Source organism: Capsicum annuum, chromosome 5 (genome assembly GCF_002878395.1).
Source record: "Capsicum annuum cultivar UCD-10X-F1 chromosome 5, UCD10Xv1.1, whole genome shotgun sequence".
NCBI classification, from domain to species: Eukaryota; Viridiplantae; Streptophyta; class Magnoliopsida; order Solanales; family Solanaceae; genus Capsicum; species Capsicum annuum.
In genome coordinates, this window is record NC_061115.1 from 203,487,174 (window position 1) to 203,492,965 (window position 5,792).

A 5,792-nucleotide genomic window follows, 5' to 3' on the forward strand; every position below is an offset into this window, starting at 1 on the left:
TGTGATGTGCCGTCAGGCTTGTGACAATTCATCACAAAAGGTCGTCACGGATTTTCCAGGCTGACATGCTGGAGTAAAATAAGCATAACTCTTTTCTCCGATATCGGTTTTGGACAAAATTGGTATCGTTGGAAAGATAATTCAAAGAACTTTTATTTGATATATAGTAGGTCCTTTAATTCGATATATACAAGTAGTTATGGTCGATTGAAGTTGACCCAAATTTTGACGGTCACTAAAACTTGAACGATAGGAAAGCTTTCAACTTGTCCTTGAGTTAGGAGACTTCTATGATCTTAATTCATGGTCAAATAGATTCCCACATGATTCAAAGTATTTTATACTTGGGAAGGTATTTCTAAAACATTTAGACTCGGATTTTTCACTTTACCAAATACGCTCTAAGGCTCAGACTGGAAGAGAATTTTACGGTGCATTACATTATCTTCCCCATGAAACATTCATTCTTAAATGTCGCTTGATAGACTGAAAATACGAATCAATAGAACCTACTCAAGAGATGGAAACATTTCAAGGCATGCTTACGCAACTGGAATAACTGGCTTACTGAGTTATTATACTAGGCATGATTCATATCTGGTGCATGTAATACTCAACTGATGATACTCATAATTGAATTCTCATAACTGGGCTGATCTCAAGAATGCATAACTGATCACACACTGACAAGCTGAACTCATTTCTACTAAATGCGCATATCTAATGCATGAATGTCCGACTAAGCTGACTTTCAAAAGCATGACTTGACAATGCAATAACGACTGATGGTAACTTCATAAAGAAAATGTGAACATGAATTGGGATGAATCTATGGCATGCAACATCATAATACTATGGGGTATCTCCCCCTTGGGACTCTATGTCCTTCTAAACACACTTCACCGAAATACTGGGGTGATGCGCGGGGCACCTACAGACAGGTTCATGATTGACCGATCAAGATCTGAAACTCATGCATGACTTATGCTAACATATAAGCTCAAAATGGGAGAAAAGGATCTATCAATGCATGTCATAAAGATAAAGGGCTCATAACATACCCGGGTCTATTTTAGGGAATCCTTCCCAATCAAGGTGAGCCTGAAACGCACGGAGTCTACCCCTCTGAGTTAGTGCTCTACATTATCTCTTTCTAGGGTCTGACTCACAATAACTAAAACACACATCACTACCGGCTCCACACACACCTTGGTGGCTCCTGCCACACTCTCCACAACGCGGATGGGTGCAAACACCGCTAGTACTACTCTGGGCTTTGGAGCATGGCGCTCCCTCAGATCTGACACCCCTAAATAAAGGTACGGGTACACTAGCTGAAGATGGAGCTGGAACTAAAAATCTCCGACCATACTGAGAACTACTACCACCTTGAGACCCTGACTGCGAGAAACCACGACTACCTATCTTGGCTCTTTTACTCACACACTCTCTCTTTCATCCTATCTACCTCAATCTGCTATGTATGAATCATTAGCCTAAAAAGATCCATATTTTTACTAAGCATAGCCGCTCTACACTCTTTCAACACTAACTCGGATACACCAGTCACAAACTTACTCATACTCACTCTAGGGTCAGCTATCAAGTCAGGAGCATACTTAGCTAATTGGTTAAACTTAAGACAATACTCTTTCACGGTCATGGAACCTTGCCTTAGGTTCATGAACTCTTCTAACTTAGCTTCTCTCATCTCTAGCGGGAATAACCTATCTAGAAAGGCACTCTGAAACTCTAGCCAAGTCACAGGAGCTGCATTCTCCCCTCTACTCTTCTCCCACATCACTACCCAATCATGAGCAATATCTTTCAGCCTATAAAATGCTAACTCAACACTCTCCTCCTCAGAAATATGCATAATCTGGGTGATCTTCTTCACCTTCTCTAGATAAAGCTGTGGGTCCTCACCTACTACTAACCAAAAGAATTTGGGCGGGTTTATTTTCATAAAACTTCTAATTCTGACTGCAGCTGAGTCCTCATCTTGCTGAGGTGGGGCAGCAGTCTGATGGTTCCTCTAAAAATTAGTCACAGCTTGGGCTAGCACCTGAAAAGCTTCCTGAAACTCTACATATGCCACACTCTCATTCTCAGGATCTACTGGCTGAGGGGGCTGATCATCGACCCCACGGACAAAATCTCTGTGAGGAGGCATACTCTGTAATTGGAAGAAAGATCTTAGTTAGACTGAGGATCAACTTGAGCTTATGCTCACTCGCACGAAATGATCACTGAAAGAAGAGGAACTGCTTCTAAGAACATCCCGTAGCCTCTTGTACATAAATATGGCGCGCTACACACCCATGCACAAGACACTACTAGATGCACAAGATGGACTAGACATGACCGGTTTGACCCGGCCTGATCAGCTTATGGGCTGTAGGGTACCGGGTACCGGTCGGTTTAATTTTTTGATTGGGCCCGGTTAACTTGGCCCGGATAAAGCCCGGTCCAGGACCGTCGGTTAATCGGCCCGACCCAGCTCGGTTCTCTTTTTTTAAAAACAATTGGTGATTTGGGCCAACAGCTCCAACTAGCCGTTGGCCCAACGGCTACATAGCCATTTTTGGGTCCATACGGCTAGTTTAATTCGTCATTTAAAATATTTTTTAACCCCAAAAAAAATTCTATAAATACCCTACACCTTCAAATCATTTTCACACAATTTTTCATTCTCTCAAATCTCATTCTCTCTCAAATCTCAATTCTTAATTCTCAAATATTCTATATATTTAATTTCCTAAAGTGCTCTCTTTAATATTTTAATTTTGCGATTACAAAGTACGAGTGGAAATTTCTAAGGTCGCAACCTTTGGATACTTCTAAAATTTGGTATTGTCGTTTCACCTCTTACGTTTAATTTTTATTTAGTGTATTGATTGTTGAATATTTAATTTTATTATATTTGTGTATTTTGAATCTTTTTAGTTTAATTTATATTATGGATAAATTAAGAAACCTCGCTACTAAAGGTGTTAAAAAATTTTATTTCGGAAGTGGTAGAGGTAGTAAAAAATGAATTACTAGCGGTAGAGGTACTTCAAGTAGTAGATATACCCGTGTTCCTTCGCTTCCGGTACCACTTGGTACATCTTTTAAGGAAGAAATAGGTGTAGGTGCTCACGATATGGATTATGTAGAAGCTCAGAAAAATTATGGTATAGAAGAAGAAAATGAAATAGATGCGGTTAATTTAGACAAAAATGATGAAAATATTGGTGAGACACCCGCAGTAAAAAATGCTAACGTTAGATCTGAATCGGTTAATCTCCCTCCCCATCCTCCCCGTGCCCCAAGAGCTCGTAAAACAACTAGTATTGCATGCCAATTTTTTGAACGTATATCAGATACTGAGGTGCAATGTAATATTTGTCAACAAATATATAAGCATAAAAGCGGAGGCAAGCAAAGGGGTACGGGTACGTTAATGAGACATATATGTGATGCTCGAAAAGAGAGTTAAATATTGCATGAGGTGGTGGGGATGTTGGTGGGCCAACGCAAACTATAATGGACCCAACAACCGGTCAGGTAATGAAGAAGTATAATAAATTGAGGGACCGGAAAGAAATAACTAAAATGGTAGTTGTGGGTTGTTTGCCTTTTAGTTTTCCTTCTTCTGATGTCTTTATTCATTATATTCAAGCAATTTATAATCCTATGTTTAATGGTATTCCTAGAAGTACTTGTCGGTCTGATATTTTTAGACTTCATTCACAATATTATTTTTATTTATCAACATTGTTAAAAAATATTCAATGAAGATTGTCCCTAATTTCTGATCTTGGTCGTGCTGTAAATAAAAATAATTATTTAACCGTTACATGTCACTGGATTGATAGTAATTTTGTGATGCAAAAACGTATTCTTGCTTTTTTATATGATGAAAACCATAAACATACTAGAGATTTTATTGTTGATTCTATTGTTAAAGTTCCCGAATTTTATGGTATTAAAAATAAAATATTATGTATTGCTTTTGATAATGCTTCAACAACAAGACTGCTATAACAAAGTTAAAATTTAAGCTATCTCCGTCGCTATCTAAAATTTTTAATGTTAAGTGTGCATGTCATATATATAATTTAATTGTAAAAGATGGTTTTGAGTTTTTTGAACTTTATATTGAAAAAATCCGTCTTGTTGTTGGTTTTATTCAAGGAAATAATTGAAGAAAAAGAATTAGAGAATTTAAAGTTAAATGTCAAGAAAATGGACTTGCATCGATATTGATGCCTGAGGAAATTAATATTACATGGAGTTCTACGTATGATTTTTTAAAAACTTGTTATAAATATAGAGTTCCTATTACACTAGCTTTTAACCAATATTGTGGTTCATTTGTTGATTCTGCTGATTGCATGTTACATGATTCTGATTGGGTTGTAATTAATGATCTTTTTAAGTTTTTAGAAAAATTTTAAATAGCTACGGTTGAATTTTCTGGTGCTTATTATCCTGCTGTTTGTAATATTTTGACATATATAGCCGATATTTCTGGTTTGCTTAAAGAATATAAAAATATAGAAGGTTAAAAAGAAGTTGTTGGTGCCATGTTTACTAAATTTAAAAAATATTTTTTTTCGATTCCCCCTATTTACTTGGTTGGTGCTATACTAAATCCGTGCATGAAATATAATACTATGTGCCATTTTAGTACTATTATTTATGCTAACTTAGAAATAAATACTAACAATGATTCTGAACAAGTACAACCTGATTTGTGGACGGCTATGGGTGATGCGAATTAATACATAGAAAAATTATATAATCATTATGGTAATTTAGTTGATTTAGCCGTATCTACAAATATCACTCCAACTGTCGCTCCTCATCCTCCCGAAGAGCCATCATCTTCTAAAAGACCGACACATAGTGATTTTCCTGATTCCTTTTATGATTTACCTTGTTAGAACAGTGTTGATGAGAGAGCTTACACATCAACTTATCGGGAAGAGCTTAAATATTATCTTCGGTCACCGCCAGAGGATCGAACACGACAGATCAACACGTTGGATTGATGGAGGAGTAATGAAACACAATATCTTGTGCTTTCAAGATTAGCTAGAGATATCTTGAATGTTCCAATGTCAACCGTTGCATCAAAGAGAGCCTTTAGTCAGGGATGACAGCAGCTTGGAGACAACCGACACTCATTTAGAAGCAATGTAATGAATGTTCTAGTTTACCTCAGAGATTGGATTAGAGCGGAAAGAAGAAATCAAGGAATGGAACTGGAGCCGAACGATGAGCAGAAACTTGAAGAGATTATATTTTCATGGAAGAACTTAGCAGAATCAAGTTCAATGCATGGTTTTGCCCCCGTTGACTTTGACTATCCTATACAAGTTCCCGTTAATATTAACCTGAATAAGTTGGAAAAAATGATGCATAATTTGTAGATTTTTCATCATGTAAATTATAAATTTTGGATCATTTCGCAATCAATAAAATCAAGATTCATTCACTCCTTAGTTCTTACTTTGTAATTTTTTTCATTTAATGATTCAAATTGAATTTCTAGTTTAAATTAAAAACTAACTTCTAATATATTATTAATTTACTATCAAGTATTATTAATTTATTATATTAAGTAGCGTATATTTTGAATATTTGTGTATATATCTTCTATAAATGTGTATATTTAATGTATACATGTATATATGTTTTATAAATTGTATATATATATTGTACTATATATATACATACATACATATATATATATACACATACATACATATATATATACATACATACATATATATATATATATA